The sequence below is a fragment of the Epinephelus lanceolatus genome, chromosome 22 (genome assembly GCF_041903045.1).
Source record: "Epinephelus lanceolatus isolate andai-2023 chromosome 22, ASM4190304v1, whole genome shotgun sequence".
NCBI classification, from domain to species: domain Eukaryota; kingdom Metazoa; phylum Chordata; class Actinopteri; order Perciformes; family Serranidae; genus Epinephelus; species Epinephelus lanceolatus.
In genome coordinates, this window is record NC_135755.1 from 37217610 (window position 1) to 37241103 (window position 23494).

Below are 23494 nucleotides of genomic sequence, written 5' to 3' on the forward strand. Positions count from 1 at the left end.
TCACAATGAAGTTGACCATTGACCTTTTGGATATATAATGCCATCACCTTATAATTCTATCCTGTTAGACATTCTGTGAAATGTCATTCTTGAGTTTCGGAGTGAAGTCATAGTGACCTTTGACCTTTAACCACCAAATTATTTTTTTGTGCCAAATTCGTGGAAATTCCCCCGCAAGGCCTTCTTGAGATGTCACCTTTGTGAGAATGAGATGAATGAGGTCACAATGACCCTTGACCGTTGACCACCCATATTTAACCCACCAACATAATGCCCCTGGCCAGGGCTATGGCCAGCGTGGGGGTATAGCAAAACAGATAGAAAACCTTCAACTACCAGAATGCATTGCACCACACTGGACCAATAAATGCTCCCACTGGTGGGTGACATAATGCGAGCTGCCCATCCAAAAACAATATGGTAGCAAGCTGATAATAAACAATCTCGTGCTACAGTTAAACAGTGCAAAAAAATATGTTTCTAAAAACACAAGACACATACAATAGTGTCTTTTAGCAGAGAAATTCTTCTCTGTTTCCTGCCCAGGGACTACAGATGAAAATGAGCTTATAGCTAACTCTGGTGCAGCTAACTAGCTGTGCGCTGTCCCTGTTAAATAAATAAATAAAACATCTGACATATTGAGAACACAGTAACAGAATCTTGGTTCATATTTTACCAGCACTGCTAAGTTTTACTGTTTGATTGCAGTATTTTCAGCCTCCGTTTTGACACTACAGGACACAGTATGGCGCCACAGTATTGCGGTACACCAGGGTATTTAGAAATCCCAATGGTATGATTTTCAATATTGCAAAAATACAGATTCTTATCTTTCTATTGACCTTAGAGATGTAACGGTATGAAAATTTCATATCACGGTTACTGTGACCAAAATGATCACGGCTATCATTATTATCGCAGTATTGTTGAAATGTGCTCAAAATGTTCAAAAAGTAGTTATACACACACTGAAATCATTTAACCAAGTTATCTCCAAAAACAAATGAAATAAAGAGCTTAATGTACTTTCTGTCTAACAGAAAGTCTAGCATGTTTGATTTTGTTTTTGTCGTTCACAATTACTCCCATCACAGCCGTCACTTTGACCAATAGAAACACAGAGTTAGCTGCTGCCATAGACAACTGTACGGCAACAACACCCCAGCCTTTTTAATATTTCCTCTGGGGACGTTACCACACAGAGTAAAAAGGAAACAGCAGAGGCACTTTGTCAACCTGCTGAGTACTGCCATTAGCATCAAGCTAGCAAACAATGTTATTTCTTCATAATGAAGACAAACTCTTTTTTTCTTTTTTTTTGGGGGGGGGGGGCATTTTGTCTTTATAGATAGGATAGTCAAGCATGAAAGGGGGAGAGAGAGGGGGGATGACATGCAGCAAAGGGCTACAGGCTGGATTCGAACCCGGGCCGCTGCGGCAACAGCCTTGTACATGGGGCGCCTGCTCTGCCACTAAGCCACCGACACCCCGAATGAAGACAAACATAAAGTAGGAAAATTAAAAAATAGTGGCGGGGCTTTTACTCACCACAACTGCAGAGGCTACCAGCTTCATTTGAAACAGACTACATTATAAAAGGACCGTTATTTATTATTCCCTCTGTGTTTTTATATTTTTACTTTTTATCCGCTCCCGTTGCCTTGATAAAGTTAATGCATCGCGTCGTCATTTCAAACTCAACACGTCCTGAATTTGTTTCAAATTAAAAGCCCCATATAACCTTGGCTGAGAGAATCCCTCCATTTTCTAAATAGGCCTTTATTGTGAAACATTTGTAGGAACTTGTGGAGGATTCAGTGACTTGTATGTTTGTGTACAGTACTTCAAATGTAGCTCCTGCCATCTGATGGCGCTTTTAATACAACAACATTTTGGTTGGCACATGAACAGACACAGTGACTGAAATAATAGTAAAAGTATTAAAAATAGGACAAGAATAACCCAATGACATCACACACATCGTGAAAGACAACCAGGGATAATTGGTGTGGACCATCGTGTAGTGTGTCATGTCTGTCGGCCAAGTCACGGCATGATTTTATGACTCCACAATCTTGTAATGTGACATAGTGACTTTCAGAACAGGCAGAAAAGTCATGTAGTGTGTACCAGGCACAGGTACACTCACTGTATAGTTGTGGGTGGTGGTCACAGAGATGGCTCATCAAATTTGAAGTGTTACCCCCCTTCGCAGAGACTTTTTTTCTGCATTTTCTGCAGGCAGGGTGACTATCTTCAATTAGTTTCCCCTCAGCATCCTTATAAAATCCAAAATATGTCCAGACTTCAGACTTTGTCCTTTTAGAGGGGGAAAAAATCTCTGGAGCACTGTCCGTGCGGATACAAGGAAGGTGGGGGGTGGGCTTAGTAGCACTGCACACAAAAAACATTACATACAATACACCCTGATGAAACTTCAGGACGGTATGACGGTATGTAAAAATAGCTACCAGCCAGGCATAGCACCCACTTCCTGTTCACAAATTCTTGTATTTCAGCCAAAAAGTACACTAAAAGTTTCTGAAAACATTTTAGGCAAGAAATAGGCAATACAGTAACCGAGTCTTGGCTTATATTTGATCGCACTGCCTAGTTTTACCACTTGGTCTGAGTTTGGTCTGGGTTTGAGAGAAAGAGAAAGAAAGAGACAGAAAGAGAAAGAGAGGGATGACTCTGTCTCGATACCCCTCTCTACTCTTTGTGTCAAGAGCCCAAAGTCCAGTGAAGATCTGGGCACTGGTAAGATGGAGGAAAGTTTACCATAATTCATTCACACATACTACCCACATTGTTATGATAAAAAGCTGGTTGGAAATGGGCAAAGTATCCTTTCAAATAATACACACTTGGTTCAGTCAGTCATTATGATAACAATTAATCAGCAATTCTAATGCATGCCCCACATTTAGTGAAAAAATGAAAGGATCATGTGACAAAAGAATTACCTGGACACACAGTGAAAACATACATTTTGTTTGTACCCAATCACAACCAACCGAAGGGGGTTAATCTGGGAAATGGTGTTTCCATATTCACAACACCTCTGATGGCTTCCTGAGGATTTACAAAATTCTGGTTGTCCGAAGTTTCGTAATGTGATTTGGCCAGTGTTGGGCAGTAACGCATTATTAGTAACGCGTTACAGTAACGGCGTTAGTTTTGGCAGTAACTAATACTCTAACACGTTATCAGTTACCGTTACCAAACGATGCGTTACTCCGTTATTTTTGGCCAGGTTTTAAAATGGCACGCAGCATGCAGTATTCCTTCACAAACTGAAGTTCCCTCTCACTAAAACATTTTAGCCCTAGACAATAAAAGATAGTCAAGTCAGATAGAGGTATACGAATAATTCTTACTAGAGCATCTTAATGAAACACATCTCTCACCATCTCTGAAGTCACTGTCGACCTGCTGGCCTCACCACAGTGCTGTAACGTTACATTAAGCGGTATCGCTTCTGTAGATTTTTAGTCCCAGTAACGTTATATCCAGTGACGTGATATCCATTGTTATCCCGAGGAAGCTTTTAGCTTATTTTCCATATTTGTATCCAAGTACCGTAGTTGTAAAACGTTTAGCTTCCTGACAGTGAGTGACTCCACTGTAGAAGACAGTTGCATGGGGGGGGGTAACTAAAAAGTTACTTTTTCTCAGTAACGCATTACTTTTTGGTTTAAGTAACTGAGTTACTAACTGAGTTACTTTTTAATGAAGTAACTAGTAACGGTAACTAGTTACTATTTTTCAGTAACTAGCACAACACTGGTTTTGGCTTTGAAACTAGTTTAATTGAGGTCAGAAATAATGTTTACAGTATGTGAATTTGTGTTTCCTGGGATAGCGTAGGTATGACCTGCCTTATTCTGTGCAAATCCCCCACTGCTCCCATCTCCCAAGGTGTTCCCCAAGGTCCAGTTCTCGGCCCCCTCATCTTCATCCTGTACATTCTCCCCCTTGGTCAAATGATCCACCTTCATGGACTTCAGTTTCACTGCTTCCCCGACGACATTCAGCTCCATATCTCCACCAAAGCCATCACTCCTGCCATTCACTCTACCCTAATCAATGAATAAAATCCTGGCTTCAAACCAACTTCCTCAAACTTAACTGTGACAAATCAGAAGTCATCATCAGTCCCAAATCTCAAATCTACCCACAACTTCTCCCTCAATGACTCCACTGTGTCCGTAACCTTGATGTCATCTTTGATCAAATCCACTCCTTTGACAAACATATCAAACACATCACCAAAAAAGCCTTCTTCCATCTCAGAAACATCACCCGCCTCCCTGTCCTTTTCAACTGCAGAGACTCTTATTCACGCAGAGATGGGACCAAGTCACACATGTGCAAGTCTCAAGTAAGTCTCAAGTCTTAACCTTCAAGTCTCAAGTAAGTCCCAAGTCATTTTTTCTTGGGCAAGTCAAGTCAAGTCAAGTCAAGTCACAGGTTATGTCAAGTCAAGTCAAGTCCTGTAATAGGTCAAGTCAAGTCCAAGTCAAGTCACCTTATTATTGTAATTTTGCAGAATCTGATCTTAATAAAGTGAAAAGGCAAGATATAAGTAACTGTCAGTAAACATCATTGGCCAGACTTCCGGTGGAGCGAGACGACAAGATGGCTGCATGATCTTGAGCTCCCGATAGCAAGTTAGAATTAGCCTCCCTAAATTCACTAATTGTGAAGCAATTCATAGTAATTTTACTTTGGAATGAATAGGGGAGTAACAACTAGAAGTCAAACTAAACATGATACACAAGAAAGGAAGAAAACACCAGAGATGGATGACGCTCAGCGCTCTAACGACAGCTCTGCAGAAAACATGTGCTCAGTGCTTCAAAGTATTAGTAAGGAAATACGCGACTTCAGGGCTGAGCATAAAGCGGACCTACATAGTCTCAAAGAAGAACTCAAGGAAGATATGAAAAATTAACTCAAAGATCTGAAGCAGGAAATTTACCAAAAACTTTCTGCTAACTCCGCTAGGATCCAGGCCCATGAAACCAGGCTGAAAGAAGCAGAAGCACGGATCAACGAGACCGAATCGGCTAACATGGCTATGAAGGAGGCGCTCATTAAGTCCATGGAAAGACAGAAAGCCATGCAGGAGAAGTTGACAGATCTGGAGGGACGATCTAAGCGGAACAACATTCGCATTTATGGCGTACCCGAAGGGAAAGAAGGCAACTCCGTGTCTGACTTCGTGGAGCAACTTCTGAAAAGTGAACTTGCACTGACAGGGGGTTAGGGTTACAGATTCAGCGTGCCCACAGAGCTCTAGCTCGCAAACCTGAGCCGAACGAGCCACACAGGTCCATAGTGGTAAATTTTCTGGAGTTTAATACCAAAGAAGCAGTACTGAAAAAAGCCTGGGGAAAGAAAATAATGATTGAAGGGCGACGCCTGTCGTTTGACCATGATTATGCCACAGAGATTATTCAGAAGCGCAAGGCATATACTGGGATAAAGAGACTCCTGAAAGAGAAAGGAATCCGTTTCCAGACTCCACTGGACAAGATGCGCATTCACTGGGACTCGGGAACACGTACTTACGAGAGTGCACAAGATGCAGCGCAGGAGCTGGGGAAGAGAGGTTACTCGGTGGAGATACCAGGCTGTAGCGCCGCGGGCCCGAACCGGGAGATGGAGCAGCTTCTTCGGGCCTCGACATGGCAGTGAGCCGCCAGAGAGAGGAGCACAGAAGACACTGCGCTCCATGCGAGGGAAAGATTACAGGAATTTGAGCGGAACGCCTCCAACTAATTTTAATTCTTTACTTTGTCACGGTATGTGAAATTTACTTGGCCCCTTAGTGAAACCAGCTGTGAGAAGTTAACGTTTAAATGACTATTACATCACTTCTGCCCGTGGTGTGAGCCTGAAATCATTATACATGGGTGGTTTGGTAGGGCAGCTATTTTATTCTTTATTCATTTATTTTTTATTTTTAAGCTGGTATATGGGGCCAAAACATTTAAGACCAATGCTGAAGACTTCATTTGGAACACAAAATAAATGCTATCGGATGGCATTGGACTACTAGGATGTGTGAAATGGCGTGTTTCACCTCTAGTGAGGGGCCCCCCTGGAGGAGGATCTCCCCTCTGCCTACCAACGGGGACTCAGGGTGGCGAAGAATCACCCTAACTTGGGAGTTAACTGTTTTTTCTTTGTTTTTGTCAGTTAGCACATGTTGTCCAGATGTTCAGGTCTGTGCAGTTTTAAGCTGTCTGGAGGTTAATGAATGTAACACAGGATTGGATCATTTAAATGCCATATAATAACATAAAACTGGTGTCACTTAATGTAAATGGGATGAATAATCCAGTTAAGAGGAGCAAGGTCCTGGCTAAATTGAAAAAAGAAAAGGCTCAAGTACTATTTTTACAAGAAACTCAGCTGCCTCAACAAGAACATGAAAAGCTAAAACGCTTTGGTTTTAGGAATACATTTTACAGTTCCTACAAACCTAGCCAGAAGAGGGGAGTGGCTATCCTTATCACAAATGCAGTTCAATTTGAATGTCTTAAAGAAGTTAGGGACAATGAGGGGAGATTTGTATTAATTAAAGGAAAGCTAGAAAACAGAATGGTGACACTGATCAATGTATACGCCCCCCCAGAGAGTACCAAATGTTTTTTCAAAACTCTGTTTGACACTATTGCTATACAAACTGAAGGTATTTTGATATGTGGGGGAGACTATAATGTGGTAATGAACTATAAATTGGATACAACAAGCCCCAAAAGAAGCAAGATGCATCTAACCAAGTTTATTAATACATCAGTTCAGGAAATGGAACTAATTGATGTGTGGAGAGAACTTCACCCACTAGAAAGGGATTATACACACTATTCAGTACCTCATTCTGCCTACTCCAGAATCGACTACTTTTTAATTAATACAAGTGAAAGTCACAGGGTCACAGAGTGTAAAATCGGGGTGGCAGATGTATCAGATCACAGTGGGATCAGATTGACAATACACTTGAATAATAGGAAAATAAATACTGTATGGAGGCTAAATGTGGGCATTTTGAACAATAAGGCAAATGTGGATCAGATAAGAGAAGAAATAAAAAGGTACATAGAAGAGAATGATAATGGGGAGGTGAACCCTGCAGTATTGTGGGACGGTATGAAGGCAGTTATTCGTGGGAAACTAATCGCTTTGACAACATCACAAAAAAAGACTCACCTAGCTATATATAAACACTAAGTAGAAATACTGCAAGAACTGGAGAAGAAACATAAAAATACAGAAAATCAGTCTGTATTACAACAAATAAAGAAGGCAAGGGAAGAGATAAATGAGATACTCAGGTCAGATGTAGAAAAGAGGGCAAGATTTGTAAAGCAGACCTACTATGAATCAGGCCCAAAAGCAACAAGACTTTTAGCTAGATGCCTGCGGAAACAGCAGGCCATTAACACAATTCATAAAATAAGGAACCCTCAAACCAACCAATTATCACATGAACCAGAGGAAATAGAAAGACTATTTGAAGAATATTATAAGAAACTCTATTCTAAACCATTATCAGCTGATGAAAAAACAATAAGAAGTTTTCTTGACTCACTTGACCTGCCATCTATTGGTGAGACACAGAATGACACTATTATGTCACAATTTACAGTTAAGGAGCTGGAAGCTGCAATTAGTAGGTTAAAGTAGGGCTGGGCGGTATGCCCTAAAATTCATATCACGGTATAAATCGAATCCCTTCACGGTAACGGTATATATCGCGGTATAAATTTAAGTGTAAAAGTTATAATAGAAGTGTTTCTGAATGGGTTTTGTAGTCCCTTAGCAAAGCTAAATTGATAAAAAAAACAACAACAACAACAACAAAACCAAAGATATAATGTATTTTTAGAGCATTTATTGTGCAGAATGCAGATCTCAAAACTCAAAATTAAAACCCAGTACTCTATGGTGCAAAATGTCCCCTGAGATCTATATCAAAAGGTAATTTCCTTCTTTTAGCAAAATCCTAAATGACTGAGTTGTGTGTTTTCCACCTGGACCTTTATGCTCTGCCATTTCTCCTCTAATCATCACGCTGTAACCTGTGACAGGCTGCTATGATAGCACAACTATCACACATTCACATATGGAGGTTTTTGTGGAGCCCCTAGCGTCACATAGGTTTATATTACCAAAGGTTTATGACAAACTCTCTTGCCGAAAACCAACTCCCGTGTGCGCACGGCGAGAGAGGAGAGGGAGAGACGCTGTGCTGCTGCCAGAGGAGACACTCAATGAGTTCCCTCTGAACAGTAAGTCGCTAAAAGAGTCTGAGAAGTCCGGGGCTGTTCATAAGACATTAACTCACTCACTCACAAGTTCTCCAGCAGCACATGTTGCACATGCTACGCTAAATCACGGACGTGAACCAGCTCCTCTTGCTCCGCTGTCTCTGTGCTCGCAGCCATTTTCACACTGAGGTAGGTGCGATGACATCATCGACAATAGGACGGTAGAGCACAAATCTCTACCGTGGGCCAAATTTATATCATTTCTACCGTCTACCGCATATACCGTGCAGCCCTAGGTTAAAGGCTAGTAAATCACCAGGTAGCGATGGGTTTCCATCGGAATGGTACAAGGCCTTTCAGAAGGAGCTAACACCTTTGCTTCTGTCCTGTTTTAACTTTTTTTGACTCTTAACGAGGGCGGGCCCCCCCCCATCATGGAAGGAAGCAATTATTACCGTTCTACCTAAAGAAGGCAAAGACAAAGAAGAATGCAAAAACTATAGGCCGATTTCACTTTTAAATGTAGATTACAAACTATTTACATCAATTATTTGCAAAAGATTTGAGGCCCTCATACCAGATTTGATTGATGAAGATCAAACTGGGTTTATTAAAGGACGCCAAACACACGATAATATTAGAAGAACCCTCCATATTTTAGACAATGCTCAAAAAAGTGGTACAAGTACAATTCTGGTTAGTTTGGACGCCGAAAAGGCATTTGATAGTGTTAGCTGGTTATTCTTGTATGAGGTACTAAAGAGATTTGGCTTCAATGAAAATGTAATCCGATGTATTAAAACTATTTATCAAGAGCCCACAGCTAAGATCAGAGTAAATGGAAGCCTGTCCAATACGATTCGGTTGGAGAGAGGGACAAGACATGGTTGTTGTCTGTCTCCTGCTCTTTTCGCTTTATATGTCGAGCCTTTAGCACAGCCAATAAGGCAGCGTGAGGAACTGCAGGGTCTCAATGTGGGGGGGACGGAACATATCATTGGCCTTTTCGCGGATGATGTCATTATTTTTCTTGAACAACCGGATATATGTTTCCCACACCTAATGTCTCTACTGGAAACGTATGAATATTATTCAGGGTATAAACTGAATATAGCAAAAACACAAATTCTTTCATTAAATTATTCTCCTTCCCGACAAATAACAGATGCATATAATTTGAAATGGAATTCTAAAACCACGAAGTATCTTGGTGTAACTCTGACTAAAACACTTACTGACATGTTTGAAAACAATTATAGCGAAATTGATAAAAACATTCAAAAAGATATTGAAAGGTGGTCTACCCTTCCGTTAGACTTCAGTGCTAGAATACAGACGGTAAAAATGAATATTCTACCTAAATTGCTATATTTATTTCAAGCTCTTCCAATTAATATCCCCCAAAACAAATTTATAGCCTGAGACAAGATGATTTCTAGATTCATTTGGAACAGTAAAAAACCAAGAAAAAAATTTACGACACTTCAGCTACCTAAAAGTAAGGGTGGAATGGCTTTGCCTAACCTTACAGAATATTTTTATGCAGCTCAACTCAGACCTCTGGCCTGTTGGTGTAGACCTGACTATGAGTCTAAATGGAAAGACCCAGATATTGGTGGGGGATAAACATCTGATTGGTGCTTTGAGACATGCTATGAACCCAATAGTAGCATTTACACTAGAAATATGGAGCGTTGTAGTAAGAAAATACAAACTTAAGAGGGACATATGCATTCTGAGGTGGTTCGCGTACGATTCAAAGTTTAAGCCAGGGACGTATGATCCAGTATTCAAAGAATGGGCACAAAAGGGTATGACAGCAATATGTATGGTTTCAGAAGGTGGAGAATTTCTAAGCTTCCAAGATCTAAAGAAAAAGTACAGCCTCGAAAACAAAGATTTCTATAGATACATGCAGTTAAGAGGTTATTTCACAAAAGAGATAAGGTCAGTTGAAACTATAAATAAGGTGATAGGAGTCATTATGGATTCATACAAACGGAAGGGGTCTCGGCCCATCTCTGCTTTCTATCGAGCTTTAGGTGAGAGCAGGGGGGGATCAACACTCTATATAAAAGCAAAATGGGAAGCAGAACTAAATATCCAAATACAAGAGGAGGAATGGTACCACATGTGCGAGACACAATGTACATCTACAAATTCACTGATATGGAGGGAGTTCTGCTGGAAAAACCTAACTCGCTATTTTATAACACCAAAAATAAAATCTAGGCAACTCGCTATACAACAAAACTGCTGGAGACTATGTGGGAGTGCGGAGGCAGACCATGCACACATCTTCTGGAACTGTACAAAAATGAGAATATACTGGAAAAATGTTAATTTAGTTGTAAAAAATGTCTTGGGATATGAAATCCCAAATACTTGTCCAGTGATGTATCTTGGGAATATTGAGAAGGTCATATTGAAAGAAGATCTGCACTTGACTAAAATATTACTCGCAGCAAGTAAGAAATCCTGTTATCAACTTTGTTTTTATGTTTTTTGTGTTGTGATGTTGTAAATAATCTTCGCTATTAACCCCCACTGCTTTGCCTGTATGCCTGTATGACTGAATAGATGTTTGTTAACCCTTTCTGTCCCTGTCACTCTCTTGCTCTTTGTCCGCATAGCCATGCTTGTGTGCTGTCTCTGTTGATGTCCTGCTACATGTCTGTATAGTTGTGCTCTGTGCTGTGCTACCGTCTTTTTAACCAATCCTTTTTCTTTCACAGCCCTCTCTCCCCTCCCCCTCAAGAAGCGTGTGCCTCTTGTCAGGCCATCATTGTAAATAAGAACTTGTTCTTAATGATTCTACCTGGTTAAATAAAGGTTAAATAAAATAAAAAAATAAAAAAGAAAGCAGTCACAAGAAACTGGCTCAATGTAAATATCCCAAGACAGGAACAGTGGTTGGAAATTGTCCAGGAAATCTCTGTTATGGAAAAATTGACATACCTTTTGAGAGTCAAAGAGAATGTATTTGAAAAGAACTGGGAAAAATGGAACATTATATGAGACGTGACACCAACTGAACAAATGCCAAATGGAACAGTGGACTCAATAGTGGCTCATCTCCAGACAGTTTGTTAGTGTTATTACTATTGTTATTTTAATTTGTACCTTGTTTGCTGTATTGTTTTGTCTATATGCATGTGAAAACCTAATAAAAATTTAAGTTATAAAAAAAAAAAAACATCATTGGCCAATGTGTCAAACCTGTTTAAAAAATATGACAATAATTTGGATTTGCATTGTAATTACTGATATTCAGTAAAATACATCATGGAATCAAACAAAACAGAAATAACTTCATAAAATTATTTATTGATGGCTTTCAATCTAAACAAGATCACTTCTGCCTCACTTCTGCCAACAGTGTTTGAAATATTTTAGTTGCCAAGAAAAAAAGGCAAACATATAAAAATCTGAAAGAAAAAACCTATTATAGAGCATCAGAAACATCTGTATGTGTTTCAGACTTCATCGCTGCAATGTTTACTTTGCAGGGACGACCCCCATGCGCGCGCGCGTGCACACACACACACACACTAACCAAGGCAGCAGCCAAAATCACCCATTTAGCTCATTTAACCCTGTGTTGCTCGTTCATAAAACATACAGCCGGTCTGAGATGAACCGGTTGGAATGTTCGCTCACGTTTTCTGGGGTTAGTGTTAGCAAATAAATTAAAAAACAAGTTCCACCAAACCGACCCACCCCCCCCACCCCCGTATCGTATCAAGCTAACGTTAGCTAACTACCGACTAACCAGATAATATTAGCTAATTGACAAGCACTTACTGGGCAGAATGGCTCTTCAAATGACAAACAAAGTTTGAAGTTGTCGCCTGGCTGTCCGAGATGTTTATGCTGCATGTCTTGCACTGTGCTGTTCGTCTTTTGCCGTCATAATGGTAATTCTGAAAGCCAAAGACGATGACTCTTGGTACCCCTCCCGCTGACATATTGATGCCTATCTGATATAAGAGGGCGTGTTTCTCCAATAAACACGTACAGTACGTAGAGAGGGCATGACTGATTGACAGGGTAGTGATCCAATCATGACAACGCCATTCTCAGCCTGCGCTCCTACCGGGTAATCGACATTATTTTTTAAATTAATTCATTAATTTTATATTCAAACTGAAAACATGATGTGAACACTCAAGTCATTCAAGTCGTCGTGTCTCAAGTCAAGTCCCAAGTCTTTAATTTCCAAGTCCAAGTCAAGTCTCAAGTCTTTTATTTTTTGTCAAGTCAAGTCACAAGTCATCAAAACAGCGACTCAAGTCGACTCGAGTCCAAGTCACAATGACTCGAGTCCCCATCTCTGTATTCACGTATTCATCACTTCCAGACTGGTCTACTACAATAGTCTCCTCTACAGTTCAGCATCCAAAACTCTTAAGAAACTACAATATATCCAGCTGTTCATCTTCTCACACACTCCCGCACCCCTGACCACATCACCCTTGTCCGTCATAACCTCCACCGGCTCCCTAACCCCCAGCGTATCTACTTCAAACTCCTAATCATCACCTATAAATCCCTCCACAACACGCCTCCCCCCTACCTGTCTGAGCTCCTCCTCCGGCACACTCCCTCCCACACTCTCAGGTCTACTAATGCCAACCTCCTGTCCCCGCCCACCAGGACTCACCACCGCACCTGGGGGGACAGGGCCTTCTCTATTGTTGCTCCCACCATATGGAACTCACTCCCTGAAGTCATCAGAGACCTCCCCTCACTATCCACATTCAAGAAAACCCTCAGAACACCACCTCTTCAAAACTGCCTACAACATCTGCATTCCTCTCCCTCTCTGCATTCTTTCCCTTCTTGTGAATTAATTCACTTTAGTATTGTTTGTTTGTTTTGTTATGTTGTTCTTGTTCTCTGTAACGTGTCTTTGAGAAACCAGAAAAGCACTACATACATCCAGTGTATTATTATTACTATTATTATTATTATTATTATTCTGCATAACTCTGCCTCTAATTGGCTGACCCTGACATTCTTACTCTAACCAATCTTACTCCTCTTGCCTAAACCGAACCAATCCACCCCGACTAAAGGTAACAAGTACTAGCCCATCATAGAGCAAGTAGGGTACATGACAAATCAGTGCTAATGTTGCCCTTTATCTGCTGGATAAATCAACTGTTTGCTAACACGTTTGCCATATCAACAACATATGAAGTGATATGTCAACATCGAGTTTACAGCTTACCGCACTGCCCTCAAGTGTCCAAAAGCAGAAAACCACCAGCATGTCTCCTGCTGAGGTACAGAGTGATTACTTGTGATTTAAAACAAAAAAAAAGGTTTAATTTATTATAGGGATGGTAGGGAAGGTGGCGTCCCTGCCACTTTTCTTATTACCTAAAATTGTCCATACCACTAATTTACTATTAATTGCGTATGGGTTTAATCAAATGCGATCCATTGGCTCTACAAAGTGTTAACTCTCTGATGTTCCAACTAGATGAGGAAAGGCTGCTGTTCTATTTTGTGTTCTATTTTTAATTTGGACACTTTTGCTCTGTTTGGGAGTCCCAAACAGAGCATCCTGCTCCAAGATGCTTCATATTGAAATGCTTAGGGAAAGCAGCTACTGAGCTGCACTTTATGGGAGGTGGTGAAGTAAACATTTGTGTGGACAATAAGCCACAGAATGTTGAGATTTATGTCTGATTAGAACAAGTTTTCCACCTCTCGTCAAGAGCAGCACAAAGCTGCTTCTCTAAACATAGTCTGATCCGAAGAAAGTCCCTGTCCCTGTCCCTGACTGTCAGACAATCTGAATGGGATGCTACCACATCACCAGAGCACAGAGTAATAACTAAATGTACAGCAGACTATAGATAGGATAGGGGGATTTTTTTGCACAAAATATTGTGACTTTATTTTCATTAAATTCGGGAAATCTCAGAGAACACATATGTGTGGGATGTTTTGAATGTGCATATAGTTTTGAACATGAGCAGAAATGCTTGCTGAAGCACATATGAACTATTAAAGTTCATAAGTCAGTGCAGTGAATTAAAATTAATTAATGTTTTATTGATATGAATAGGTGTCGCATGCACATTTACAAAGGTCACTACCCCAAACAAAAGACACCAAAGAGGAGGACAGACTAAATTGTGCCTACTAGGGGTAAGGGAAAAATTGATACGGCATAGTATCACAATATTGTGCATGGCGATATTGTATGGCTACATGGTCGCCAGGTATTGATCTTTTATTATATACATTATTCATTTATGCATTGTGACATTTTATTACAACTTCTGGTGGTAGAATAATACAAATCAGTTGCTTTTTAGGTCTACTAGATAGTGCTGCTGTTGGTTTTTTTGCTGGTGAGGTTAGGCAAGGTCTCACATTAAAGTTAGTAAACTGACTGATTTCGTCATATGTATTACTGCAAATGTATTATGTTGATCTGTTCTGTACAACATCTATTGCATGTCTGTCCATCCCGGAAGAGGGATCCCTCCTGAGATTTCTACCATTTTTCTACCAGGATTTATTTTGGGGGCGTTTTTCCTTATACGCTGTGAGGGTCCAAAGAACAGAGGGATGTCGTATGCTGTAAAGCCCTGTGAGGCAAATTGTGATTTGCGATATTGGGCTTTATGAATTAAATTGATTGATTGATTGAATTGATTGACTGACGTCACACAGTAATATCTCTCTATCATCGTTAGTTTGCTTACACTAGCTAAAATTAGCCACCAGTAGTTGCTGGTCACACAAGACCAACTAAGGGCTCATTTATGCTCAACATTAGATCCATATACAGAGATGGACTGTATACGTCTGTAGGAGACAACGAAGAAATCTAAATAATGGCAGAACAAAATGTTAATAAAGTGAAAAGAATTCTCTGTCCACATGTTGTAATGTATTTAATGGCCTCACAGACCACTGCTGTCTACAACGCTGTCTCCATTGAAAGATATAATATTACAACCTACTCCACCGTCGCATTTCTTGTTGTGTACAACTTTTGACTCTGCCCTAGTACCATCTATTGGCTGTATTTATGCCAGTATAAGGGACACATGGAAATAAAAGGCCAGTGATATTTACAGCATTTCAAACGGACATATCTATTTTCACAAGTTCTATAGATGATATATAGTGATATATTGGCAGAAATGGAATATAATATAGTAAGTATGTTTTCTTAAGTGTATAATGACCTGAAAACAAGAATTGTAGTGTTTTCGTTACCTTAGAATGAACCGTTTATAATGACACAGGAAGCAGGTCCTTGTCTACCGAGATTGCCATGTTACGCCGCCATGTTTCTACAGTAGCCCAGAACGGACAAACCAAACACTGGATCTAGAGAGGTACATCCACCTTTAAGCATTTTCGCATCGGGCACTGTAGTTAGCAGCCCCTCTGCAACGAGAGTGTGGGAAAAAAATGCTTTATTGTGTGTTTTTACTGGCTTCAATCACCTGGTCTGTTTGTTGTGAAGAGGAAGAGGTCTCTGCGGATAATCCAGCTCCTGGTAAAAACCTCCTTAATGTCTGGATTACCAGAGACAAAAAATCCGAACACATCAGCAGGCTGTAGGCTAGCCGGAGGTCTCCAGAATGCCAAACAGCATAGGTGAAATACTGTTTTGTAACGTGAAACTGCTTTATTCAACCTGATCTCACAGAAATACGTCAAATGACCACGACCTCTTAACACCGTATTCCGTGGTGGCAGCACGTAATGGGTTGAAATTACGTGCTGCCACCACAAAAACAATGCCAATGTAAAGTCAATTAGGATCCTCTCCCGTGGTGGACACACGGATTCCCTGATTCAATCACGTCACGTCAACCTCGTTTTCCTCAATGATATCTTTAACATTCCTGTATACACACAAAAACACGGAAGTGTTCTTGATATTAAAACGGCAAATATATTTCTCTGTTATAATTTCCCACCAATAATAATAATAATGATAATAACGTGATAGTTCGGCTGTTCTAGATATTTGTTATAGCCTATTCAAATATTCAATCCCAAAAACGCCGTTTCTAGAGAACTTGCTAAAATATCTGAAATGAACCATCATGCCTACTTTTTCTTAACATATTTCATCTAGGTGCAGTGTCATTACTAGTTCAGCTTTACTAGACATTTGATATATTCAGTAGATGTATCTTTTTACAACCCTGTTTTACAACAAGCCGCAAAAAAACCTACCGTCCCAAAAACGCCGTTTTTAGAGTACTATCTAAAATAACTACGATTAGCCAACATCCTTGCTTTTTTTCTTAACATAGTTCATCTAGGCGCAGTGTAATAACTACTTCGGCTTTACTAGATATTAGATTTATTCAGTAGATCTATCTTTTTACAACCCTATTTTACAAGCCGCAAACGAACCTACTGTCCCAAAAACGCCGTTTCTAGTGTAAAATATCGAAAATTAGCCGACATCTTTACTTTTTCTTACCATAGTTCATCTAGGTGGAGTGTAATAACTAGTTCGGCTTTACTTGATATTAGATATATTCAGTAGATATATCTTTTTACAACCCTATTTAGAACCCTACTTTGCAAATCAGAAGAACTACAACTATGTTGCTGATATGTATCAAACTGCATGGTGCGGTCCCAGGGAATTGTAGTTTTTTTAAAAATCTAAGTGTTTTTCCCACATTTGGAAGTTGTAAATACTGAATTGAGAGTACACTGTGGACTTTAAGGGGATGGCAAACACATTTGTGAAATCAGATTTTAAATATCTAATTTCTAAATGGGTGAAAATTAATTTTATCTATATTTTATCCATATCTGACAGCACCCTCAGTTGTTGATTACACTCACATGATAGCTGAGGTCAAGAGGTCTCTATAACAGTTGGTCCCATGTCTGTACCCCCTTTAGTTGCTGAGTTATAAGCCCTCAAACATGCACTGAGGTCAAGGTTCAAAGGTCAATGGCTGAAAGCAGGAGCCATGTAGAATCTTCATACTGACATATGTCACTCTCCAGGTTGAGATCTTTCCAGTGATGTATTTGGTTTAGCTCTACGACAAAGTTTAGATTTTTTCATTTTTTGGACACAAGCCATGCCAGGTGTAGTTTCAGAGAGCACTTTGAAGGCCCCGTGTATAAAATGAGTTTGTTTGTTTCTTTGCTTGTTTTTTTCTTCTCTTTTTTCTCTAAAATGAGTCATCCTCAGACAATACAGTACTACTAAAAAGTAAAACCAATAATAACAATAATGAAATAAGCAAAAATAATATTAAAATCATATTGAAATTTTAAAATCTATTTACAGAGTGGAATGGTAGCCTAATAGATAACTTAGATAATATTTATTATTGTTTAGACACTTTATTATTGCTTAGATACTATTTAGCCTATTATTGTATTTACTTTTAGCATGTTCTACTTTTGAGTAATTTCCGAGAAGTTATGATAAAAAAATAAAAAATTACAGACTATAGGAGACAACCTCTTCAATGTCTCACGTCAGTTAATTAACACTATTTGTCAGCTTTTTATAATGCCTTTTTTTTTTTTTTTTTGCTGCTGTCTCCAGTTGAGAGTGGTGATTTGCTAAATACATTCTACAATAATAATTAGATTAACATTTGGTCTATAATATTGTTGGCTATATTACGCATTTTAATTAAAAAAAAACGGAAGAATAAAAGAAATAAACAACGAAATAATTACTTTTTTTTTATTGATACTCCTCTCTGACACACACACACACACACACACACACACACACACACACTGAACATGCGATTGAATGAATGAATGAATGAATGAACATTGGAACTGTTTCAGCCACAGTCCCGCCGGCTGGCGTGGTCACATTGAGATTACATTTGTTTTTTATTACTAACAAAATGTTTTGTATTGACTGTATGAATGGTTTCGTTTTCAAATAAATATTTGGAAACGAAAATATGCTTTGGTGTACATTTACAGAGTTTTGCAATATGTATATAGCCTACCTGTATCAAAATGTATAATTTTCAGCAGCAGTTTGTGTGACAGCTGCCACGGTCGGAGGTATAACCAGCGGGGCAGCTGCTGGTTCTGTGGCGCTGGCTTGGGGTCCACTCTCCCCTGGTGGAGTGGAGGATGGCCGGGTTGCCAGGGGCAGACGGCTCCATGTGATGGTGTTTCCTCTCTGGTTTTTCCGTGCTCAGCCTTATTTTTATCTTCTTATTTATTTATTTATTAGTGGCGTTTGGATTCACTTACGGCAGACGGATGGCAATCTGAAATGGAATGAAGCCCACAGACGGCAGACAGCAGCTACAAAACAGTAGTGGAACGCGTCCCATCTGCCCACAGCACAATGCTCTTAAAGCCCTACGCTATCAAAAGCTGGCAAAATACATTTATTTTATTTTATGGCCTTGACATTAACCTGTCATATTGTTGAGTTATCAAGGACACTTCCATGTTTTTGTGTGTATACAGGAATGTTAAAGATATCATTGAGGAAAACGAGGTTGACGTGACGTGATTGAATCAGGGAATCCGTGTGTCCACCACGGGAGAGGATCCTAATTGACTTTACATTGGCATTGTTTTCGTGGTGGCAGCACGTAATTTCAACCCATTACGTGCTGCCACCACGGAATGCGGTGTTAAGAGGTCGTGGTCATTTGACGTATTTCTGTGAGATCAGGTTGGCTTTATTCAGTGTTTTTATCAATTTAAATCACCTGGTCCATTTGTTTCAGAGAGGATGAAGACCTCTACAGATAATTTGGCTCATGGTCAAAAACGCAAGAACATCTGGATCAGAAATAAGGTGAGCGTACATTAAGTTAAGGCCCGTTTCCACTGAAGAAGTTCCTGGTAGTAGTTGGGGGGCAGGAACTACTACAAGAACGTCCTCTCGCTCGGCCCTCTCAACCGCCGTGTCTCCACTGAGAGAGCGGAGTAGGAGGAAGGTTCCTGAAAGTTACCGGGCTCTGTATGTGACGTAATCGTTGCGCGACCATTTTGACCGGGGCGACGTAGGGGCGTAGGGGCGTAGGAACGCCGTTAGCCGTTAGCGGTGTCTGTAATAACTCCGTTCACGGTCCGTGAAAAAAATATTTTTTCCAGCAGATGTCTTAGTTACAACATGATTGAGCTAACTGGAGTAGTTTCATGTTGTATCTGACAACGGGAGGCTTTTAAGAGATGACGTCCTGATGTTAGCTTTGCTGCTGCTGTTAGCTGTCCCTGTCAGCTGATGCTTTCTAGACATTGTGATTTCCCAAAACTGAATAAATACCACACATAGCAACACAAAACTGCTTTGCTAGCTCAATCATGTTGTAACTAAGATATCCGCTGGAAAAAATATTTTTTTCACGGACCGTTTATTGAGTTATTACAGACACCGCTAACAGCTAACGGTTAGCCTAGCTAAACTACGATAACCATGTTGTTATTTACAAAACGTCACAACCCGCCTTGAGTATATCCAATCAGCACCAAGTAATCCCCAAGCCCCAGCCAGGAGTTTCTCGGGGCCGTTCTGAGTACCTACTCCGAGGCAGGGACTTGTTTAGCCCCTGTAAAAGTTCCGGAACTCTGTCCTTCGGGGGTGGTTCCTGCGGTGGAGACACGCACCAACGGCCACGGCCCCATAAAATTACCCCGAAGTTCCTGCGGTGGAAACGGGCCTTTAGAGAAAAAGGTGAGTACACATTAGCAGGTGCTAGGTAAATGGGCCATCTGTGATGTGCCAAACAGGGTAGGAAAAACACAGATTTTGTAGCATTAAACTGCTTAATTTAGTGTTTTTAAACTGTTTCAATCAGCTGGTCTGTTTGTTTTGGAGAGGAAGAGACTTCTGTGGATAATTTGGCCCCTGCTAAAAGCCTCCTGAACAATGAACACTGGAATTCTTACCAGGAGAAGCTTCAGCTGGTTGCAATCTGCAGTCCTCACTGCTAGATGCCACTAAATCCCCCTAATCCTACACACTGGACTATTAAGGTTAGGAGCTCTTCTTTATCATAATTATGGCTCAGGTAGGCTATTTGCTAAAAAATTAAAACTTATATAAGAGAACGCCATTCATAAATTGGAAAATGAGCCCTGGTTGCTGGAGACAAAGTTAAATATATCTGCTCATTCATCCACCACTTACTAGTCATGTCTTCTTCACCTAATCCTTTCCTACTAGAGAAACAGATTTGTCTTTTGACTCACTTCTTCTGCAAAATATATGCATCTGAAAACATTTAAATATATTACCAGAGAACAGTTTTCTGCAAACTAAAACGAAGCTTTGTGCCTGTGAAATAGGCCAGCAAATAACAACAGTTCTTAGCAGTGATAACAGAAAGGATACAGTGAGGGCACTGCTGATAACACATCTTCTTAGACAAATAATAAGAAAGCATGGGTAATAAAAGTGAAAGCGGTTACAGTGCTAGCATGTGATGAACTGTTTTCATTTAGCCTGTGTATGCTCAAGTGTCTAATGTGAACATTTGCTGGCACAAATCAAATGTGAGCGTGTGTGCCAGACAGGGGGTACTTTTGTGTGTGGACAATAAATTAGATGTGATTATGGAGAAGCTCTCTAATCAGCCAACACATTGTCTAATCAGCTTCTACAATGCCAACACACACACACACACACACACACACACACAAACATTTTCAAGCATGCTTTTCTCTGCTTCGGCTCTAGTTTTCAAACACACTGAGGGTCATGTGACTCATTCTTTCTCCCACAGCAGTCAAAGGCTCTGTTCACCTGAGCGGAAGGGAATACGGTAACATGCACTGGCCATGAAATTAACCATGGTATCTTAGGCCCCGAGCCAGCCAAATAAAACTTTAAGAGCCACAGAGAATGGGCTGTTATCTGACTGCAGTGTGTCAGAGCCAGTCAGGTTCAGTCCTCCTGGCTCTGCCATTGAGCTGCTTGCCTCCCCACAGAGCCAGCCCTAATGTATCCAGGGGAGGTGTGGCTGAATCAATACTTCTCTAAGAAATGCCTCTCAACCAGAACGGCAGAATGGCTGATGTGTGCAAACCTCTTGCACTGAGGCACTTTTTTTTTTTTGTTGCTTTTTTGCATTTTTTGTAATGCGGTCAAGAACAGCAACAGAGGAAAATATGGCCTCTGACAATGTTTTTTATGGAAAATATTTTGAGATGCAGATGGGATTGAGATAATGTGTGCTGCAGTTACTTGATGAAAAGAAAACTAAGTGAAGTTGCCATGGTGGTTTAAGTGGAAAAATGGGTCTGAAGGGGTTTGTCACAAAAACAAACACAGACCTAGAGTGTCCTGATGAGGTGCTGCCAGGCTGATGAAATGCTCAGATATGCCTGCAGCAAAAGAAGCCTCACAAAGCTGCTACTGCCTAAAAAAGACTGATATGTATTTGCGAAATTAAATGGCTAATTTGCTCCTAGCCACACTTTCTGAGGTCTAAAATAAGGAGGCTGCAACAGAAAATGGGGAAGACCACCCAAATTAATGTTATTTCCCTGGCCTAGGAAAGTTCAGCCAAAATTTGTGAACATGAGCTACTCTCTCAAAGACAGAAACCAGAGAAGTAAGTCTCAAACTTGTGATGTCACAAGGTATAAAGTCTAGGGCTGTACCCAACTCAGAATTATGTCAGTCAAATCAGATTCAGCTGTTTGATATGAATATTCGACAAAGATTTTTTTTCCATGTAAAGTTTGAAAGGGCTCAGTCAATTACATGGCATTCGAGAAAATGGATTTATTGTGTTAGTCCGACTGAAATCATACTAAATCGAATTTCTCAAATTCAGACTAATACACATAATGCGATTGGAAGTTGAATTACTCCTGCATGTATACAGTCAATCGTACACAAACTGGCCTAGGCGCTCTGTGCATGCTTCACAGTTTCTGCCCCGGGCTTTTACCCGGAAGTCCAATATCATTAAATGCGTAACAGAAGAAGAAGCTGCTAACAACACGCTGAAATCTAAGTCCAGAACCGTGCATTTTTGGACAGATGAAATGTACAGAGCTGTAAAGTTGTATACCATGGTACCAGTTTGCCACTAGCTAACCGTAGCTAACTTGTTTGTCAATTGTTTGGTCGGTGATGTAATAGGTCAACCGGAAAAATGTCCAATACTAACAAGCTGAAAGGGGGCATATCGCCACCTATTGTAGCGGAGTCGCACATATTTCAGTCAATAAATGGATTCCCCTCCGATACTGGTATACCAGAACAAGGACAGTAGTACAATTAAATGGCCTAGTCGAGCTACAACTCTCCACTCCAATGTGTATGTAAACGTATTTACTGTGACAGCAACATTCGTGTTATATAGTGAATATGCTAACAATGGATTGGAAATGTGCAACAACATTTTTGCTGACACTAGATGTCAAACAAAAGCCAGAGACAGTATCATATTAAGTATCGGTGAGCTGTAAATTCACCACTTCCAAGCAGAAAAGAGAGGATAATGTAATCTCAGAGCCTTACTGTGCAGAGTTCCTCCTCCTCTGCGCCGCTATATCACGTCCGCAGCTGTCTGTACCAATGAGTCACTCCACAGCAAATCTGGGGGATCAAAACATCCCGAGAGGTACACAACACACTGACTAACAAATCATAATAATAATAATAATAATAAGTCGACTTGAACCATCTCAGTTGACTGAGGGGTCTCTGACTGATGAGTCGAATCTCTGACTTTCAAGGGGCAGCCCTAATAAAGTCCGGAGCTGCTCCGTAGACAACGAATGGGAGTCTGATTTTGTGGACCCACATAATGTTTTTCTTTTTCATACCCAAGTGAGCTTTATTCTATTGTAGTGCTTTCAGTTCTGAAACACAAAATGGACCCATAATGTTTATTTACAATAACTTCTGGGTAGAAAACCCTCACATCACACACATAAAAGCGGATGGCACTGAGCAAACGCTGTCTCAATTTGTTTTAGTTTTAGTTTTTAGCCACCTGAAAAAGGCCCACCAAAAAAATCGATGTCAGCTTAAGTTAACACCATATGCTAATATTTAGCATATAGTAATAGTTATACTAATATTTTCACCACTTTGACTTGCAGTCAGACAGTCTTTTCCGAAGAAGAATTAAAGCCGTTACATCAAAGCCACTAGATTCCATTGACAAAAACAGTTATTTTACTTATCAGAACACAAGAGTTACTAGTCTACCGCTGCCTCAATCAGTTAGTGTGTAAAGTAA

The 23494-nt window shown here is 40.2% G+C and overlaps 1 protein-coding gene across 4 annotated transcripts in view; it reads right to left on the minus strand.

The window, feature by feature from the left end:
- Positions 1-23494, minus strand: part of pde5ab (phosphodiesterase 5A, cGMP-specific, b) — a 317570-nt gene that overhangs the window by 207389 nt on the left and 86687 nt on the right. The window lies entirely within an intron of this gene.